This window comes from Gadus chalcogrammus, chromosome 12, assembly GCF_026213295.1.
Source record: "Gadus chalcogrammus isolate NIFS_2021 chromosome 12, NIFS_Gcha_1.0, whole genome shotgun sequence".
Classification (NCBI taxonomy): Eukaryota; Metazoa; Chordata; class Actinopteri; order Gadiformes; family Gadidae; genus Gadus; species Gadus chalcogrammus.
In genome coordinates, this window is record NC_079423.1 from 11685246 (window position 1) to 11705491 (window position 20246).

General features: G+C 45.7%; 19 non-coding genes across 19 annotated transcripts; all 19 read left to right on the forward strand.

Moving 5' to 3' along the window:
- The first annotated feature begins 480 nt into the window (after nucleotides 1-480).
- Nucleotides 481-599, forward strand: LOC130399083 (5S ribosomal RNA). Its single transcript, XR_008901615.1, has one exon. It is a non-coding gene; the product is annotated as a 5S ribosomal RNA (ribosomal RNA).
- Nucleotides 600-1118: 519 nt separating this feature from the next.
- Nucleotides 1119-1237, forward strand: LOC130399084 (5S ribosomal RNA). Its single transcript, XR_008901616.1, has one exon. It is a non-coding gene; the product is annotated as a 5S ribosomal RNA (ribosomal RNA).
- Nucleotides 1238-1766: 529 nt separating this feature from the next.
- On the forward strand, nucleotides 1767-1885 carry LOC130399085 (5S ribosomal RNA). The gene has a single exon (XR_008901617.1). It is a non-coding gene; the product is annotated as a 5S ribosomal RNA (ribosomal RNA).
- Nucleotides 1886-4456: 2571 nt separating this feature from the next.
- Nucleotides 4457-4575, forward strand: LOC130399086 (5S ribosomal RNA). Its single transcript, XR_008901618.1, has one exon. It is a non-coding gene; the product is annotated as a 5S ribosomal RNA (ribosomal RNA).
- A 529-nt stretch (nucleotides 4576-5104) lies between these two features.
- Nucleotides 5105-5223, forward strand: LOC130400671 (5S ribosomal RNA). Its single transcript, XR_008903149.1, has one exon. It is a non-coding gene; the product is annotated as a 5S ribosomal RNA (ribosomal RNA).
- Nucleotides 5224-8750: 3527 nt separating this feature from the next.
- LOC130399087 (5S ribosomal RNA) lies at nucleotides 8751-8869 on the forward strand. The gene has a single exon (XR_008901619.1). It is a non-coding gene; the product is annotated as a 5S ribosomal RNA (ribosomal RNA).
- A 529-nt stretch (nucleotides 8870-9398) lies between these two features.
- On the forward strand, nucleotides 9399-9517 carry LOC130399088 (5S ribosomal RNA). The gene has a single exon (XR_008901620.1). It is a non-coding gene; the product is annotated as a 5S ribosomal RNA (ribosomal RNA).
- A 529-nt stretch (nucleotides 9518-10046) lies between these two features.
- Nucleotides 10047-10165, forward strand: LOC130399091 (5S ribosomal RNA). The gene has a single exon (XR_008901622.1). It is a non-coding gene; the product is annotated as a 5S ribosomal RNA (ribosomal RNA).
- A 529-nt stretch (nucleotides 10166-10694) lies between these two features.
- Nucleotides 10695-10813, forward strand: LOC130399092 (5S ribosomal RNA). Its single transcript, XR_008901623.1, has one exon. It is a non-coding gene; the product is annotated as a 5S ribosomal RNA (ribosomal RNA).
- A 529-nt stretch (nucleotides 10814-11342) lies between these two features.
- On the forward strand, nucleotides 11343-11461 carry LOC130399093 (5S ribosomal RNA). The gene has a single exon (XR_008901624.1). It is a non-coding gene; the product is annotated as a 5S ribosomal RNA (ribosomal RNA).
- Nucleotides 11462-11990: 529 nt separating this feature from the next.
- LOC130399094 (5S ribosomal RNA) lies at nucleotides 11991-12109 on the forward strand. The gene has a single exon (XR_008901625.1). It is a non-coding gene; the product is annotated as a 5S ribosomal RNA (ribosomal RNA).
- A 528-nt stretch (nucleotides 12110-12637) lies between these two features.
- Nucleotides 12638-12756, forward strand: LOC130399613 (5S ribosomal RNA). Its single transcript, XR_008902118.1, has one exon. It is a non-coding gene; the product is annotated as a 5S ribosomal RNA (ribosomal RNA).
- A 519-nt stretch (nucleotides 12757-13275) lies between these two features.
- LOC130399095 (5S ribosomal RNA) lies at nucleotides 13276-13394 on the forward strand. The gene has a single exon (XR_008901626.1). It is a non-coding gene; the product is annotated as a 5S ribosomal RNA (ribosomal RNA).
- Nucleotides 13395-13923: 529 nt separating this feature from the next.
- On the forward strand, nucleotides 13924-14042 carry LOC130399097 (5S ribosomal RNA). Its single transcript, XR_008901628.1, has one exon. It is a non-coding gene; the product is annotated as a 5S ribosomal RNA (ribosomal RNA).
- A 529-nt stretch (nucleotides 14043-14571) lies between these two features.
- Nucleotides 14572-14690, forward strand: LOC130399098 (5S ribosomal RNA). Its single transcript, XR_008901629.1, has one exon. It is a non-coding gene; the product is annotated as a 5S ribosomal RNA (ribosomal RNA).
- Nucleotides 14691-15219: 529 nt separating this feature from the next.
- LOC130399850 (5S ribosomal RNA) lies at nucleotides 15220-15338 on the forward strand. Its single transcript, XR_008902345.1, has one exon. It is a non-coding gene; the product is annotated as a 5S ribosomal RNA (ribosomal RNA).
- Nucleotides 15339-15867: 529 nt separating this feature from the next.
- On the forward strand, nucleotides 15868-15987 carry LOC130395043 (5S ribosomal RNA). The gene has a single exon (XR_008898144.1). It is a non-coding gene; the product is annotated as a 5S ribosomal RNA (ribosomal RNA).
- Nucleotides 15988-18995: 3008 nt separating this feature from the next.
- LOC130399099 (5S ribosomal RNA) lies at nucleotides 18996-19114 on the forward strand. The gene has a single exon (XR_008901630.1). It is a non-coding gene; the product is annotated as a 5S ribosomal RNA (ribosomal RNA).
- Nucleotides 19115-19643: 529 nt separating this feature from the next.
- LOC130399100 (5S ribosomal RNA) lies at nucleotides 19644-19762 on the forward strand. The gene has a single exon (XR_008901631.1). It is a non-coding gene; the product is annotated as a 5S ribosomal RNA (ribosomal RNA).
- The last annotated feature ends 484 nt before the right edge of the window (nucleotides 19763-20246 follow it).

Below are 20246 nucleotides of genomic sequence, written 5' to 3' on the forward strand. Positions count from 1 at the left end.
CCGTGACCTGATGTTTACTGCCAACCGCTTTGGAGGATTTAAGCAACATACAAAAACTGACAACGTCTCTCAAAACTATTTTTGTGAAACATGAGGACAGTATAGTGATACTGCCAGCAGGGAGCACCAGAGAGCTGAACCGACAGTTGTACATTTCTTAAACTTTCACCAACACAAACACGCACGCTCACTTCAGATCATGGGAGGACGTCAAAAAATCACCACCCATTCTCTGACACTTTAACCGTTAACCTTGGTTCAAACATTTAACATCACACGCACACGCAGTGTATTTCAGATAATTAATGAATTCAGATGTCACAATGATCGTTTACATGGATAAGGAGTCCTACTGAATCAATTACTGCCGTTTATATCTAACTAATGATTGTTTTTGTAAGAGTGTAACGTCGAGCCTCAGCAGCTTTCTCACTCCTTATGTGCTACTGTATAAAACCTGGTTTTGCGCCTGCACTAATTGCTTACGGCCATACCACCCTGAACACGCCCGATCTCGTCTGATCTCGGAAGCTAAGCAGGGTCGGGCCTGGTTAGTACTTGGATGGGAGACCGCCTGGGAATACCAGGTGCTGTAAGCTTTTTCTTTTTCAACTCGAGCTCATTGACTCCGTGGCGTACCGTGACCTGATGTTTACTGCCAACCGCTTTGGAGGATTTAAGCAACATACAAAAACTGACAACGTCTCTCAAAACTGTTTTTGTGAAACATGAGGACAGTATAGTGATACTGCCAGCAGGGAGCACCAGAGAGCTGAACCGACAGTTGTACATTTCTTAAACTTTCACCAACACAAACACGCACGCTCACTTCAGATCATGGGAGGACGTCAAAAAATCACCACCCATTCTCTGACACTTTAACCGTTAACCTTGGTTCAAACATTTAACATCACACGCACACGCAGTGTATTTCAGATAATTAATGAATTCAGATGTCACAATGATCGTTTACATGGATAAGGAGTCCTACTGAATCAATTACTGCCGTTTATATCTAACTAATGATTGTTTTTGTAAAAGTGTAACGTCGAGCCTCAGCAGCTTTCTCACTCCTTATGTGCTACTGTATAAAACCTGGTTTTGCGCCTGCACTAATTGCTTACGGCCATACCACCCTGAACACGCCCGATCTCGTCTGATCTCGGAAGCTAAGCAGGGTCGGGCCTGGTTAGTACTTGGATGGGAGACCGCCTGGGAATACCAGGTGCTGTAAGCTTTTTCTTTTTCAACTCGAGCTCATTGACTCCGTGGCCTACCGTGGCGTACCGTGACCTGATGTTTACTGCCAACCGCTTTGGAGGATTTAAGCAACATACAAAAACTGACAACGTCTCTCAAAACTATTTTTGTGAAACATGAGGACAGTATAGTGATACTGCCAGCAGGGAGCACCAGAGAGCTGAACCGACAGTTGTACATTTCTTAAACTTTCACCAACACAAACACGCACGCTCACTTCAGATCATGGGAGGACGTCAAAAAATCACCACCCATTCTCTGACACTTTAACCGTTAACCTTGGTTCAAACATTTAACATCACACGCACACGCAGTGTATTTCAGATAATTAATGAATTCAGATGTCACAATGATCGTTTACATGGATAAGGAGTCCTACTGAATCAATTACTGCCGTTTATATCTAACTAATGATTGTTTTTGTAAGAGTGTAACGTCGAGCCTCAGCAGCTTTCTCACTCCTTATGTGCTACTGTATAAAACCTGGTTTTGCGCCTGCACTAATTGCTTACGGCCATACCACCCTGAACACGCCCGATCTCGTCTGATCTCGGAAGCTAAGCAGGGTCGGGCCTGGTTAGTACTTGGATGGGAGACCGCCTGGGAATACCAGGTGCTGTAAGCTTTTTCTTTTTCAACTCGAGCTCATTGCCTCCGTGGCCTACCGTGGCGTACCGTGACCTGATGTTTACTGCCAACCGCTTTGGAGGATTTAAGCAACATACAAAAACTGACAACGTCTCTCAAAACTATTTTTGTGAAACATGAGGACAGTATAGTGATACTGCCAGCAGGGAGCACCAGAGAGCTGAACCGACAGTTGTACATTTCTTAAACTTTCACCAACACAAACACGCACGCTCACTTCAGATCATGGGAGGACGTCAAAAAATCACCACCCATTCTCTGACACTTTAACCGTTAACCTTGGTTCAAACATTTAACATCACACGCACACGCAGTGTATTTCAGATAATTAATGAATTCAGATGTCACAATGATCGTTTACATGGATAAGGAGTCCTACTGAATCAATTACTGCCGTTTATATCTAACTAATGATTGTTTTTGTAAAAGTGTAACGTCGAGCCTCAGCAGCTTTCTCACTCCTTATGTGCTACTGTATAAAACCTGGTTTTGCGCCTGCACTAATTGCTTACGGCCATACCACCCTGAACACGCCCGATCTCGTCTGGGCCCCGTTTCCCGATAACGATGGATCCACGCTCGTACGATCATTCTCACGATGGATCTTGCGATCCATCGTCTATTTCTTTGGAGCGTTTCCCGAAACTCCTCTTAACGTGAACGCGCATTCGCTGCACTCACGACGTCGTAGGATTGTAACTGTCTACTGACACGGTGCTGAAATGGGCTCCGTAGGAGGGGGAGACGCAGGAATGTCGCAGGAAAATTGTGTTAAAAAGGGTTAAAATATATCCCCATCAAGGACAACAGCAGAGTAGCCTACGAAAAAAATAGACTGCAATTATATGAATGCTAAAGACATTAAAACACAATTGATTAGGCTTAAACCGACATATATCAGTCCTAATCTTGAATGCACTGTGCGTTTCACGGCATTTTCCCCCCTTAAATAATTCCTCTTCACACCTGTGAATAACCCGGGAGACGTCCATGATGAGGAATGCAACGAAGCCCACCGTCTGGCCCGGTGCATCGTTGAGCGCACGATCGGGATCGCTTTAGATGCAAGTCAGTCACAAGTCAGGCGGAGGGCTCCAGTTTTCTCCGGCCAAGTCATGCGCCGTGATATGTGTGACGGCTATGTTGCACAACATTGCAGCTAAGGCTGGGGTGGCATTGCTTGAACCGGAGGACGTTGAGGACGATGACGATGAGGAAGATCGGTGTGAGGACGGCCTCCCTCATAACTACGCGGCTGGTTTTCATGCGCGTCGGATAGTGATTGAGACTTTTTTTTAACCCCCTCCACCCTCCCTCATGTCACTAAACATTCCCGTCAAAGTGAACAATCCCCACCATATCCCAGCCTTTTGCCTGCTCCGTTGCTTGTTTTTTATAAAAAAATGTATTTCTTTATTTTCTTATTTTTTTAATTTCTTTAATTTCGTTATTTTTTATTTTTTTTAATTTGTTTAATTTTAATTTATTTGTTACATTATTTTATGCTACGTTTTATGAGTAGCCTATGTCAGTCTGCACAAATCCCCCCACTTTCTCTCACACATTTTGAGTGCCCTGCCTGCGCAAACATTTTCTGGACTGTCCCGTTTTATTTTGGCCATTTGAACATCTTTATTAATAAATTAATTAATAATCTTTATTAATTACCAAACTAAGAACATAAAGGCGCAATGCGTTTTAATAAACGCATCCAATAGACGGAATGTCCGATGGTGTCGCCACTGAGGCTATAGCTGACGATGCTCTTAGCGTCCTACGAGTACCTACGAGCACCCCTGGAGTACTCGTTAGCTACGAGCGTTTTCAAGACGTTCGTTCCCCACGATGCTTTCGGGAAACGCGGTGAAAACTCTACGATGCCCTTTCGACGCACTTCACGATCCTCTTAGGCTAACGGCGCTTTCGGGAAACGGGGCCCTGATCTTGGAAGCTAAGCAGGGTCGGGCCTGGTTAGTACTTGGATGGGAGACCGCCTGGGAATAGCAGGTGCTGTAAGCTTATTCTTTTTCAACTCGAGCTCATTGCCTCCGTGGCCTACCGTGGCGTACCGTGACCTGATGTTTACTGCCAACCGCTTTGGAGGATTTAAGCAACATACAAAAACTGACAACGTCTCTCAAAACTATTTTTGTGAAACATGAGGACAGTATAGTGATACTGCCAGCAGGGAGCACCAGAGAGCTGAACCGACAGTTGTACATTTCTTAAACTTTCACCAACACAAACACGCACGCTCACTTCAGATCATGGGAGGACGTCAAAAAATCACCACCCATTCTCTGACACTTTAACCGTTAACCTTGGTTCAAACATTTAACATCACACGCACACGCAGTGTATTTCAGATAATTAATGAATTCAGATGTCACAATGATCGTTTACATGGATAAGGAGTCCTACTGAATCAATTACTGCCGTTTATATCTAACTAATGATTGTTTTTGTAAAAGTGTAACGTCGAGCCTCAGCAGCTTTCACACTCCTTATGTGCTACTGTATAAAACCTGGTTTTGCGCCTGCACTAACTGCTTACGGCCATACCACCCTGAACACGCCCGATCTCGTCTGATCTCGGAAGCTAAGCAGGGTCGGGCCTGGTTAGTACTTGGATGGGAGACCGCCTGGGAATACCAGGTGCTGTAAGCTTTTTCTTTTTCAACTCGAGCTCATTGACTTCGTGGCCTACCGTGGCGTACCGTGACCTGATGTTTACTGCCAACCGCTTTGGAGGATTTAAGCAACATACAAAAACTGACAACGTCTCTCAAAACTATTTTTGTGAAACATGAGGACAGTATAGTGATACTGCCAGCAGGGAGCACCAGAGAGCTGAACCGACAGTTGTACATTTCTTAAACTTTCACCAACACAAACACGCACGCTCACTTCAGATCATGGGAGGACGTCAAAAAATCACCACCCATTCTCTGACACTTTAACCGTTAACCTTGGTTCAAACATTTAACATCACACGCACACGCAGTGTATTTCAGATAATTAATGAATTCAGATGTCACAATGATCGTTTACATGGATAAGGAGTCCTACTGAATCAATTACTGCCGTTTATATCTAACTAATGATTGTTTTTGTAAGAGTGTAACGTCGAGCCTCAGCAGCTTTCTCACTCCTTATGTGCTACTGTATAAAACCTGGTTTTGCGCCTGCACTAATTGCTTACGGCAATACCACCCTGAACACGCCCGATCTCGTCTGATCTCGGAAGCTAAGCAGGGTCGGGCCTGGTTAGTACTTGGATGGGTGACCGCCTGGGAATAGCAGGTGCTGTAAGCTTATTCTTTTTCAACTCGAGCTCATTGCCTCCGTGGCCTACCGTGGCGTACCGTGACCTGATGTTTACTGCCAACCGCTTTGGAGGATTTAAGCAACATACAAAAACTGACAACGTCTCTCAAAACTATTTTTGTGAAACATGAGGACAGTATAGTGATACTGCCAGCAGGGAGCACCAGAGAGCTGAACCGACAGTTGTACATTTCTTAAACTTTCACCAACACAAACACGCACGCTCACTTCAGATCATGGGAGGACGTCAAAAAATCACCACCCATTATCTTACACTTTAACTGTTAACCTTGGTTCAAACATTTAACATCACACGCACACGCAGTGTATTTCAGATAATTAATGAATTCAGATGTCACAATGATCGTTTACATGGATAAGGAGTCCTACTGAATCAATTACTGCCGTTTATATCTAACTAATGATTGTTTTTGTAAAAGTGTAACGTCGAGCCTCAGCAGCTTTCTCACTCCTTATGTGCTACTGTATAAAACCTGGTTTTGCGCCTGCACTAAATGCTTACGGCCATACCACCCTGAACACGCCCATTGAGGAAGTGATACGCCCATTGAGGAAGTGTTTGGTGTGCTTGAGTGGTGAGAGGAGGACGGTGTTGGAGCGAGGATTCTTTTGGTGGTAAATCAAGTATTTATAGATATTTTTTTGGTTAGTTTTGCGTCTAGTCGTTTATTCCCCCGACAGCTTGCTGTTTGGGGGAGTATTAGTATACTTTAGTTCGGTTTTTTTCGATGTCTCACGCGGTTTCGAAAACTCGAATGGAAGACGGCATGGAACGGAACACGGCTCCTGCTGCGGTGACGGATGGTGGTTGTGTGGCGAAGAGGACATCGGAGGACGTACTAGGCGGGAGACCGGTGACTGCGGAGAGAGCAACAAGAGAGAAGGAGGACAAGGTTGCGGATGGTGGCCCGAGCTACTGCAGGGAGTTGTCTGTGGCTGTGGAGCTTGTGGGAGAGGAGAAAATCCCGATGATGGAGATGCTAAGGGCGATGCAGAGTGTATGTGGATTGGTCTTGGGATGTCGCTACCTCTCATTGAACCAATATGAAGTAACGATGAATCACCCCAACGGGAAGAGGCGATTGTTGGATGGTTTTAGGATAAGGGGGACCAGCGTCGTCGCAAAAGACTTGACTGCAGATGAGATGGTGGTGTCCTTTATGAGTCTACCAGTGTACATTACGGATGAGGAGATTCTGAAGAAGCTTGCGGACTGGGGTGTGGAGGCAGTTTCGCCGATTGCAAGGAGGAAGTGGCCTGGGATGACCATATGTGAGGGTACACGGTTTGTTAAGGTGAAGTTTAACAAGGAAGTACGGTCCTTGCCTTGGTCCACACGTTTTGACACTGAAAAGGGTGCTGAATATTTCCGAGTCATCCATGACAGACAATTAAAGGTGTGTAGATTGTGCATCCAGCCTGGACATATAGTGAGGGACTGTCCTGACTTCCTCTGTCGGAAGTGCGGGAAGCAGGGACACTATGCAAGGGAGTGTGTGGCTGTGATTAAATGCAGAGAGTGTGGTAATAGAAAGGGAAATTGTGTGTGTAAGGAGGAGCAGGTGGGAGGGGGTGCCCTCTCAGTTGACCCAGACTCAAGGGCTGTATCGTTGGAGAGTGAGGAAAGTGGAGGGGAAGAGAGTGCGGAAGAGGAGATGGAGCACGGGGAGCTGTCTGACGGGGAGACAGTCTTGGACAGTCAGCTACAGGTTGTGCTGAAGGACCCGGGTGTGGGGGGCATGGGGTTGCCCGGGGGGCAAAGCTCTCAAGGAGAGCTTTCCTCTCTACCGGCATCTGGGCACCCTACACCAGCGGAGGGCGTAGCCAAGGTGCCGCGGGGGTCTGGACAGTTGGGGAACGAGGCGGGACATGGCACGGGGGCTAGCCTAGAAGTGGATTTGGTTGTGTCAATGGCCCCGGCATCAGGGGGAGATGGGGGCACAGGGTTGGGGGGGGGGCAGGAGCTCTCAAGCGGGGCTCCTCTCTTTACAGGCGCCCGGGTGGCCTACAGTAGAGGAAGATGCAGCCTGGGGGTCTTGTGCTGTGACTATTGAGGCTACAGCCGACGCGTCTCATTGGCGTGGTATGGCGCCTATAATTTCCCCCCCCACACTGGCTGATGGAAGGGAGAGGGAGAATAAGTCTGGGAATGAGGCGTTGGGTGTTTGTAGGGAGAGGGCGCCCAGGGTCAGACGCAGGAGAGGGGTTGATTCCGATGAGGAACAGAGGAACTTGAAAAAGAAAGGGGTACGTAAAAAAAAAAATGATTTTAACAGTAATACCCACTCTGTGTCTTTTGATTTCAATGGTCACACTCACATCAATTAATATCAACGGTCTTAACAATATGGCGAAGTTTGATGAGGTGTTAATCAATTTTAAATCCGATATTTTAGTGCTGCAGGAAACAAACTGGACACAGGCTAAAATGCCAGAAATCAAGGAGAAATGGAGGGGACTGTTATTCGTCAATTGTGGGACGGCAAGATCGTGTGGTGTGGCAATACTTGTAAAGGAGGATGTGGTTGGGAATGTGAAGGAGGTTCTGAATGATGGGAAGGGGAGGATTTTCACAAGTATTTTGTTAGGAACAGCACTTTAGTCATGGTAACGGAATCAGGGACGTTAGGATTTAGTGTGTAGTGTGGGCATTGTTTTTCCTGCTTGTTAAGACCTGGCAGACCACTCCGACGCAAATGTTTGTTGTGTATGATTAGGGTTAACCTCTCTATATGATTGTTGCGTACATTTGTGATTATCAACTGTCTGTATGTCTTCTGTGTGTCATACTGTGTTTGGTTATGACCGTAAAAGATTGTAAATTACTGTAAATACGGAATTTTAATAAAAAAAAAAAAAAAAAAAAAAACACGCCCGATCTCGTCAGATCTCGGAAGCTAAGCAGGGTCGGGCCTGGTTAGTACTTGGATGGGAGACCGCCTGGGAATACCAGGTGCTGTAAGCTTTTTCTTTTTCAACTCGAGCTCATTGCCTCCGTGGCCTACCGTGGCGTACCGTGACCTGATGTTTACTGCCAACCGCTTTGGAGGATTTAAGCAACATACAAAAACTGACAACGTCTCTCAAAACTATTTTTGTGAAACATGAGGACAGTATAGTGATACTGCCAGCAGGGAGCACCAGAGAGCTGAAACGACAGTTGTACATTTCTTAAACTTTCACCAACACAAACACGCACGCTCACTTCAGATCATGGGAGGACGTCAAAAAATCACCACCCATTCTCTGACACTTTAACCGTTAACCTTGGTTCAAACATTTAACATCACACGCACACGCAGTGTATTTCAGATAATTAATGAATTCAGATGTCACAATGATCGTTTACATGGATAAGGAGTCCTACTGAATCAATTACTGCCGTTTATATCTAACTAATGATTGTTTTTGTAAAAGTGTAACGTCGAGCCTCAGCAGCTTTCTCACTCCTTATGTGCTACTGTATAAAACCTGGTTTTGCGCCTGCACTAATTGCTTACGGCCATACCACCCTGAACACGCCCGATCTCGTCTGATCTCGGAAGCTAAGCAGGGTCGGGCCTGGTTAGTACTTGGATGGGAGACCGCCTGGGAATACCAGGTGCTGTAAGCTTTTTCTTTTTCAACTCGAGCTCATTGACTCCGTGGCCTACCGTGGCGTACCGTGACCTGATGTTTACTGCCAACCGCTTTGGAGGATTTAAGCAACATACAAAAACTGACAACGTCTCTCAAAACTATTTTTGTGAAACATGAGGACAGTATAGTGATACTGCCAGCAGGGAGCACCAGAGAGCTGAACCGACAGTTGTACATTTCTTAAACTTTCACCAACACAAACACGCACGCTCACTTCAGATCATGGGAGGACGTCAAAAAATCACCACCCATTCTCTGACACTTTAACCGTTAACCTTGGTTCAAACATTTAACATCACACGCACACGCAGTGTATTTCAGATAATTAATGAATTCAGATGTCACAATGATCGTTTACATGGATAAGGAGTCCTACTGAATCAATTACTGCCGTTTATATCTAACTAATGATTGTTTTTGTAAAAGTGTAACGTCGAGCCTCAGCAGCTTTCTCACTCCTTATGTGCTACTGTATAAAACCTGGTTTTGCGCCTGCACTAATTGCTTACGGCCATACCACCCTGAACACGCCCGATCTCGTCTGATCTCGGAAGCTAAGCAGGGTCGGGCCTGGTTAGTACTTGGATGGGAGACCGCCTGGGAATACCAGGTGCTGTAAGCTTTTTCTTTTTCAACTCGAGCTCATTGACTCCGTGGCCTACCGTGGCGTACCGTGACCTGATGTTTACTGCCAACCGCTTTGGAGGATTTAAGCAACATACAAAAACTGACAACGTCTCTCAAAACTATTTTTGTGAAACATGAGGACAGTATAGTGATACTGCCAGCAGGGAGCACCAGAGAGCTGAACCGACAGTTGTACATTTCTTAAACTTTCACCAACACAAACACGCACGCTCACTTCAGATCATGGGAGGACGTCAAAAAATCACCACCCATTCTCTGACACTTTAACCGTTAACCTTGGTTCAAACATTTAACATCACACGCACACGCAGTGTATTTCAGATAATTAATGAATTCAGATGTCACAATGATCGTTTACATGGATAAGGAGTCCTACTGAATCAATTACTGCCGTTTATATCTAACTAATGATTGTTTTTGTAAAAGTGTAACGTCGAGCCTCAGCAGCTTTCTCACTCCTTATGTGCTACTGTATAAAACCTGGTTTTGCGCCTGCACTAATTGCTTACGGCCATACCACCCTGAACACGCCCGATCTCGTCTGATCTCGGAAGCTAAGCAGGGTCGGGCCTGGTTAGTACTTGGATGGGAGACCGCCTGGGAATACCAGGTGCTGTAAGCTTTTTCTTTTTCAACTCGAGCTCATTGCCTCCGTGGCCTACCGTGGCGTACCGTGACCTGATGTTTACTGCCAACCGCTTTGGAGGATTTAAGCAACATACAAAAACTGACAACGTCTCTCAAAACTATTTTTGTGAAACATGAGGACAGTATAGTGATACTGCCAGCAGGGAGCACCAGAGAGCTGAACCGACAGTTGTACATTTCTTAAACTTTCACCAACACAAACACGCACGCTCACTTCAGATCATGGGAGGACGTCAAAAAATCACCACCCATTCTCTGACACTTTAACCGTTAACCTTGGTTCAAACATTTAACATCACACGCACACGCAGTGTATTTCAGATAATTAATGAATTCAGATGTCACAATGATCGTTTACATGGATAAGGAGTCCTACTGAATCAATTACTGCCGTTTATATCTAACTAATGATTGTTTTTGTAAAAGTGTAACGTCGAGCCTCAGCAGCTTTCTCACTCCTTATGTGCTACTGTATAAAACCTGGTTTTGCGCCTGCACTAATTGCTTACGGCCATACCACCCTGAACACGCCCGATCTCGTCTGATCTCGGAAGCTAAGCAGGGTCGGGCCTGGTTAGTACTTGGATGGGAGACCGCCTGGGAATACCAGGTGCTGTAAGCTTTTTCTTTTTCAACTCGAGCTCATTGCCTCCGTGGCCTACCGTGGCGTACCGTGACCTGATGTTTACTGCCAACCGCTTTGGAGGATTTAAGCAACATACAAAAACTGACAACGTCTCTCAAAACTATTTTTGTGAAACATGAGGACAGTATAGTGATACTGCCAGCAGGGAGCACCAGAGAGCTGAACCGACAGTTGTACATTTCTTAAACTTTCACCAACACAAACACGCACGCTCACTTCAGATCATGGGAGGACGTCAAAAAATCACCACCCATTCTCTGACACTTTAACCGTTAACCTTGGTTCAAACATTTAACATCACACGCACACGCAGTGTATTTCAGATAATTAATGAATTCAGATGTCACAATGATCGTTTACATGGATAAGGAGTCCTACTGAATCAATTACTGCCGTTTATATCTAACTAATGATTGTTTTTGTAAAAGTGTAACGTCGAGCCTCAGCAGCTTTCTCACTCCTTATGTGCTACTGTATAAAACCTGGTTTTGCGCCTGCACTAATTGCTTACGGCCATACCACCCTGAACACGCCCGATCTCGTCTGATCTCGGAAGCTAAGCAGGGTCGGGCCTGGTTAGTACTTGGATGGGAGACCGCCTGGGAATACCAGGTGCTGTAAGCTTTTTCTTTTTCAACTCGAGCTCATTGACTCCGTGGCCTACCGTGGCGTACCGTGACCTGATGTTTACTGCCAACCGCTTTGGAGGATTTAAGCAACATACAAAAACTGACAACGTCTCTCAAAACTATTTTTGTGAAACATGAGGACAGTATAGTGATACTGCCAGCAGGGAGCACCAGAGAGCTGAACCGACAGTTGTACATTTCTTAAACTTTCACCAACACAAACACGCACGCTCACTTCAGATCATGGGAGGACGTCAAAAAATCACCACCCATTCTCTGACACTTTAACCGTTAACCTTGGTTCAAACATTTAACATCACACGCACACGCAGTGTATTTCAGATAATTAATGAATTCAGATGTCACAATGATCGTTTACATGGATAAGGAGTCCTACTGAATCAATTACTGCCGTTTATATCTAACTAATGATTGTTTTTGTAAAAGTGTAACGTCAAGCCTCAGCAGCTTTCTCACTCCTTATGTGCTACTGTATAAAACCTGGTTTTGCGCCTGCACTAATTGCTTACGGCCATACCACCCTGAACACGCCCGATCTCGTCTGATCTCGGAAGCTAAGCAGGGTCGGGCCTGGTTAGTACTTGGATGGGAGACCGCCTGGGAATACCAGGTGCTGTAAGCTTTTCTTTTTCAACTCGAGCTCATTGCCTCCGTGGCCTACCGTGGCGTACCGTGACCTGATGTTTACTGCCAACCGCTTTGGAGGATTTAAGCAACATACAAAAACTGACAACGTCTCTCAAAACTATTTTTGTGAAACATGAGGACAGTATAGTGATACTGCCAGCAGGGAGCACCAGAGAGCTGAAACGACAGTTGTACATTTCTTAAACTTTCACCAACACAAACACGCACGCTCACTTCAGATCATGGGAGGACGTCAAAAAATCACCACCCATTCTCTGACACTTTAACCGTTAACCTTGGTTCAAACATTTAACATCACACGCACACGCAGTGTATTTCAGATAATTAATGAATTCAGATGTCACAATGATCGTTTACATGGATAAGGAGTCCTACTGAATCAATTACTGCCGTTTATATCTAACTAATGATTGTTTTTGTAAAAGTGTAACGTCGAGCCTCAGCAGCTTTCTCACTCCTTATGTGCTACTGTATAAAACCTGGTTTTGCGCCTGCACTAATTGCTTACGGCCATACCACCCTGAACACGCCCGATCTCGTCTGATCTCGGAAGCTAAGCAGGGTCGGGCCTGGTTAGTACTTGGATGGGAGACCGCCTGGGAATACCAGGTGCTGTAAGCATTTTCTTTTTCAACTCGAGCTCATTGACTCCGTGGCGTACCGTGACCTGATGTTTACTGCCAACCGCTTTGGAGGATTTAAGCAACATACAAAAACTGACAACGTCTCTCAAAACTATTTTTGTGAAACATGAGGACAGTATAGTGATACTGCCAGCAGGGAGCACCAGAGAGCTGAACCGACAGTTGTACATTTCTTAAACTTTCACCAACACAAACACGCACGCTCACTTCAGATCATGGGAGGACGTCAAAAAATCACCACCCATTCTCTGACACTTTAACCGTTAACCTTGGTTCAAACATTTAACATCACACGCACACGCAGTGTATTTCAGATAATTAATGAATTCAGATGTCACAATGATCGTTTACATGGATAAGGAGTCCTACTGAATCAATTACTGCCGTTTATATCTAACTAATGATTGTTTTTGTAAAAGTGTAACGTCGAGCCTCAGCAGCTTTCTCACTCCTTATGTGCTACTGTATAAAACCTGGTTTTGCGCCTGCACTAATTGCTTACGGCCATACCACCCTGAACACGCCCGATCTCGTCTGATCTCGGAAGCTAAGCAGGGTCGGGCCTGGTTAGTACTTGGATGGGAGACCGCCTGGGAATACCAGGTGCTGTAAGCTTTTTCTTTTTCAACTCGAGCTCATTGACTCCGTGGCCTACCGTGGCGTACCGTGACCTGATGTTTACTGCCAACCGCTTTGGAGGATTTAAGCAACATACAAAAACTGACAACGTCTCTCAAAACTATTTTTGTGAAACATGAGGACAGTATAGTGATACTGCCAGCAGGGAGCACCAGAGAGCTGAACCGACAGTTGTACATTTCTTAAACTTTCACCAACACAAACACGCACGCTCACTTCAGATCATGGGAGGACGTCAAAAAATCACCACCCATTCTCTGACACTTTAACCGTTAACCTTGGTTCAAACATTTAACATCACACGCACACGCAGTGTATTTCAGATAATTAATGAATTCAGATGTCACAATGATCGTTTACATGGATAAGGAGTCCTACTGAATCAATTACTGCCGTTTATATCTAACTAATGATTGTTTTTGTAAAAGTGTAACGTCGAGCCTCAGCAGCTTTCTCACTCCTTATGTGCTACTGTATAAAACCTGGTTTTGCGCCTGCACTAATTGCTTACGGCCATACCACCCTGAACACGCCCGATCTCGTCTGATCTCGGAAGCTAAGCAGGGTCGGGCCTGGTTAGTACTTGGATGGGAGACCGCCTGGGAATACCAGGTGCTGTAAGCTTTTTCTTTTTCAACTCGAGCTCATTGCCTCCGTGGCCTACCGTGGCGTACCGTGACCTGATGTTTACTGCCAACCGCTTTGGAGGATTTAAGCAACATACAAAAACTGACAACGTCTCTCAAAACTATTTTTGTGAAACATGAGGACAGTATAGTGATACTGCCAGCAGGGAGCACCAGAGAGCTGAACCGACAGTTGTACATTTCTTAAACTTTCACCAACACAAACACGCACGCTCACTTCAGATCATGGGAGGACGTCAAAAAATCACCACCCATTCTCTGACACTTTAACCGTTAACCTTGGTTCAAACATTTAACATCACACGCACACGCAGTGTATTTCAGATAATTAATGAATTCAGATGTCACAATGATCGTTTACATGGATAAGGAGTCCTACTGAATCAATTACTGCCGTTTATATCTAACTAATGATTGTTTTTGTAAAAGTGTAACGTCGAGCCTCAGCAGCTTTCTCACTCCTTATGTGCTACTGTATAAAACCTGGTTTTGCGCCTGCACTAATTGCTTACGGCCATACCACCCTGAACACGCCCGATCTCGTCTGATCTCGGAAGCTAAGCAGGGTCGGGCCTGGTTAGTACTTGGATGGGAGACCGCCTGGGAATACCAGGTGCTGTAAGCTTTTTCTTTTTCAACTCGAGCTCATTGACTCCGTGGCCTACCGTGGCGTACCGTGACCTGATGTTTACTGCCAACCGCTTTGGAGGATTTAAGCAACATACAAAAACTGACAACGTCTCTCAAAACTATTTTTGTGAAACATGAGGACAGTATAGTGATACTGCCAGCAGGGAGCACCAGAGAGCTGAACCGACAGTTGTACATTTCTTAAACTTTCACCAACACAAACACGCACGCTCACTTCAGATCATGGGAGGACGTCAAAAAATCACCACCCATTCTCTGACACTTTAACCGTTAACCTTGGTTCAAACATTTAACATCACACGCACACGCAGTGTATTTCAGATAATTAATGAATTCAGATGTCACAATGATCGTTTACATGGATAAGGAGTCCTACTGAATCAATTACTGCCGTTTATATCTAACTAATGATTGTTTTTGTAAGAGTGTAACGTCGAGCCTCAGCAGCTTTCTCACTCCTTATGTGCTACTGTATAAAACCTGGTTTTGCGCCTGCACTAATTGCTTACGGCCATACCACCCTGAACACGCCCGATCTCGTCTGATCTCGGAAGCTAAGCAGGGTCGGGCCTGGTTAGTACTTGGATGGGAGACCGCCTGGGAATACCAGGTGCTGTAAGTTTATTCTTTTTCAACTCGAGCTCATTGCCTCCGTGGCCTACCGTGGCGTACCGTGACCTGATGTTTACTGCCAACCGCTTTGGAGGATTTAAGCAACATACAAAAACTGACAACGTCTCTCAAAACTATTTTTGTGAAACATGAGGACAGTATAGTGATACTGCCAGCAGGGAGCACCAGAGAGCTGAACCGACAGTTGTACATTTCTTAAACTTTCACCAACACAAACACGCACGCTCACTTCAGATCATGGGAGGACGTCAAAAAATCACCACCCATTCTCTGACACTTTAACCGTTAACCTTGGTTCAAACATTTAACATCACACGCACACGCAGTGTATTTCAGATAATTAATGAATTCAGATGTCACAATGATCGTTTACATGGATAAGGAGTCCTACTGAATCAATTACTGCCGTTTATATCTAACTAATGATTGTTTTTGTAAAAGTGTAACGTCGAGCCTCAGCAGCTTTCTCACTCCTTATGTGCTACTGTATAAAACCTGGTTTTGCGCCTGCACTAATTGCTTACGGCCATACCACCCTGAACACGCCCGATCTCGTCTGATCTCGGAAGCTAAGCTGGGTCGGGCCTGGATAGTACTTGGATGGGAGACCTCCTCAGAAGCCCAGGTTGCTGTAAGTAGTGACGGGTGTCACCAAAAGAAAAAAAAACACGCCCATTGAGGAAGTGATACGCCCATTGAGGAAGTGTTTGGTGTGCTTGAGTGGTGAGAGGAGGACGGTGTTGGAGCGAGGATTCTTTTGGTGGTAAATCAAGTATTATAGATATTTTTTTGGTTAGTTTTGCGTCTAGTCGTTTATTCCCACCGACAGCTTGCTGTTTGGGGGAGTATTAGTATACTTTAGTTCGGTTTTTTTTCGATGTCTCACGCGGTTTCGAAAACTCGAATGGAAGACGGCATGGAACGGAACACGGCTCCTGCTGCGGTGACGGATGGTGGTTGTGTGGCGAAGAGGACATCGGAGGACGTACTAGGCGGGAGACCGGTGACTGCGGAGAGAGCAACAAGAGAGAAGGAGGACAAGGTTGCGGATGGTGGCCCGAGCTACTGCAGGGAGTTTGTCTGTGGCTGTGGAGCTTGTGGGAGAGGAGAAAATCCCGATGATGGAGATGCTAAGGGCGATGCAGAGTGTATGTGGATTGGTCTTGGGATGTCGCTACCTCTCATTGAACCAATATGAAGTAACGATGAATCACCCCAACGGGAAGAGGCGATTGTTGGATGGTTTTAGGATAAGGGGGACCAGCGTCGTCGCAAAAGACTTGACTGCAGATGAGATGGTGGTGTCCTTTATGAGTCTACCAGTGTACATTACGGATGAGGAGATTCTGAAGAAGCTTGCGGACTGGGGTGTGGAGGCAGTTTCGCCGATTGCAAGGAGGAAGTGGCCTGGGATGACCATATGTGAGGGTACACGGTTTGTTAAGGTGAAGTTTAACAAGGAAGTACGGTCCTTGCCTTGGTCCACACGTTTTGACACTGAAAAGGGTGCTGAATATTTCCGAGTCATCCATGACAGACAATTAAAGGTGTGTAGATTGTGCATCCAGCCTGGACATATAGTGAGGGACTGTCCTGACTTCCTCTGTCGGAAGTGCGGGAAGCAGGGACACTATGCAAGGGAGTGTGTGGCTGTGATTAAATGCAGAGAGTGTGGTAATAGAAAGGGAAATTGTGTGTGTAAGGAGGAGCAGGTGGGAGGGGGTGCCCTCTCAGTTGACCCAGACTCAAGGGCTGTATCGTTGGAGAGTGAGGAAAGTGGAGGGGAAGAGAGTGCGGAAGAGGAGATGGAGCACGGGGAGCTGTCTGACGGGGAGACAGTCTTGGACAGTCAGCTACAGGTTGTGCTGAAGGACCCGGGTGTGGGGGGCATGGGGTTGCCCGGGGGGCAAAGCTCTCAAGGAGAGCTTTCCTCTCTACCGGCATCTGGGCACCCTACACCAGCGGAGGGCGTAGCCAAGGTGCCGCGGGGGTCTGGACAGTTGGGGAACGAGGCGGGACATGGCACGGGGGCTAGCCTAGAAGTGGATTTGGTTGTGTCAATGGCCCCGGCATCAGGGGGAGATGGGGGCACAGGGTTGGGGGGGGGCAGGAGCTCTCAAGCGGGGCTCCTCTCTTTACAGGCGCCCGGGTGGCCTACAGTAGAGGAAGATGCAGCCTGGGGGTCTTGTGCTGTGACTATTGAGGCTACAGCCGACGCGTCTCATTGGCGTGGTATGGCGCCTATAATTTCCCCCCCCACACTGGCTGATGGAAGGGAGAGGGAGAATAAGTCTGGGAATGAGGCGTTGGGTGTTTGTAGGGAGAGGGCGCCCAGGGTCAGACGCAGGAGAGGGGTTGATTCCGATGAGGAACAGAGGAACTTGAAAAAGAAAGGGGTACGTAAAAAAAAAAAATGATTTTAACAGTAATACCCACTCTGTGTCTTTTGATTTCAATGGTCACACTCACATCAATTAATATCAACGGTCTTAACAATATGGCGAAGTTTGATGAGGTGTTAATCAATTTTAAATCCGATATTTTAGTGCTGCAGGAAACAAACTGGACACAGGCTAAAATGCCAGAAATCAAGGAGAAATGGAGGGGACTGTTGTTCGTCAATTGTGGGACGGCAAGATCGTGTGGTGTGGCAATACTTGTAAAGGAGGATGTGGTTGGGAATGTGAAGGAGGTTCTGAATGATGGGAAGGGGAGGATTTTCACAAGTATTTTGTTAGGAACAGCACTTTAGTCATGGTAACGGAATCAGGGACGTTAGGATTTAGTGTGTAGTGTGGGCATTGTTTTTCCTGCTTGTTAAGACCTGGCAGACCACTCCGACGCAAATGTTTGTTGTGTATGATTAGGGTTAACCTCTCTATATGATTGTTGCGTACATTTGTGATTATCAACTGTCTGTATGTCTTCTGTGTGTCATACTGTGTTTGGTTATGACCGTAAAAGATTGTAAATTACTGTAAATACGGAATTTTAATAAAAAAAAAAAAAAAAAAAAAAAAACACGCCCGATCTCGTCTGATCTCGGAAGCTAAGCAGGGTCGGGCCTGGTTAGTACTTGGATGGGAGACCGCCTGGGAATACCAGGTGCTGTAAGCTTTTTCTTTTTCAACTCGAGCTCATTGACTCCGTGGCCTACCGTGGCGTACCGTGACCTGATGTTTACTGCCAACCGCTTTGGAGGATTTAAGCAACATACAAAAACTGACAACGTCTCTCAAAACTATTTTTGTGAAACATGAGGACAGTATAGTGATACTGCCAGCAGGGAGCACCAGAGAGCTGAACCGACAGTTGTACATTTCTTAAACTTTCACCAACACAAACACGCACGCTCACTTCAGATCATGGGAGGACGTCAAAAAATCACCACCCATTCTCTGACACTTTAACCGTTAACCTTGGTTCAAACATTTAACATCACACGCACACGCAGTGTATTTCAGATAATTAATGAATTCAGATGTCACAATGATCGTTTACATGGATAAGGAGTCCTACTGAATCAATTACTGCCGTTTATATCTAACTAATGATTGTTTTTGTAAAAGTGTAACGTCGAGCCTCAGCAGCTTTCTCACTCCTTATGTGCTACTGTATAAAACCTGGTTTTGCGCCTGCACTAATTGCTTACGGCCATACCACCCTGAACACGCCCGATCTCGTCTGATCTCGGAAGCTAAGCAGGGTCGGGCCTGGTTAGTACTTGGATGGGAGACCGCCTGGGAATACCAGGTGCTGTAAGCTTTTTCTTTTTCAACTCGAGCTCATTGACTCCGTGGCCTACCGTGGCGTACCGTGACCTGATGTTTACTGCCAACCGCTTTGGAGGATTTAAGCAACATACAAAAACTGACAACGTCTCTCAAAACTATTTTTGTGAAACATGAGGACAGTATAGTGATACTGCCAGCAGGGAGCACCAGAGAGCTGAACCGACAGTTGTACATTTCTTAAACTTTCACCAACACAAACACGCACGCTCACTTCAGATCATGGGAGGACGTCAAAAAATCACCACCCATTCTCTGACACTTTAACCGTTAACCTTGGTTCAAACATTTAACATCACACGCACACGCAGTGTATTTCAGATAATTAATGAATTCAGATGTCACAATGATCGTTTACATGGATAAGGAGTCCTACTGAATCAATTACTGCCGTTTATATCTAACTAATGATTGTTTTTGTAAAAGTGTAACGTCGAGCCTCAGCAGCTTTCTCACTCCTTATGTGCTACTGTATAAAACCTGGTTTTGCGCCTGCACTAATTGCTTACGGCCATACCACCCTGAACACGCCCGATCTCGTCTGATCTCGGAAGCTAAGCAGGGTCGGGCCTGGTTAGTACTTGGATGGGAGACCGCCTGGGAATACCAGGTGCTGTAAGCTTTTTCTTTTTCAACTCGAGCTCATTGACTCCGTGGCCTACCGTGGCGTACCGTGACCTGATGTTTACTGCCAACCGCTTTGGAGGATTTAAGCAACATACAAAAACTGACAACGTCTCTCAAAACTATTTTTGTGAAACATGAGGACAGTATAGTGATACTGCCAGCAGGGAGCACCAGAGAGCTGAACCGACAGTTGTACATTTCTTAAACTTTCACCAACACAAACACGCACGCTCACTTCAGATCATGGGAGGACGTCAAAAAATCACCACCCATTCTCTGACACTTTAACCGTTAACCTTGGTTCAAACATTTAACATCACACGCACACGCAGTGTATTTCAGATAATTAATGAATTCAGATGTCACAATGATCGTTTACATGGATAAGGAGTCCTACTGAATCAATTACTGCCGTTTATATCTAACTAATGATTGTTTTTGTAAAAGTGTAACGTCGAGCCTCAGCAGCTTTCTCACTC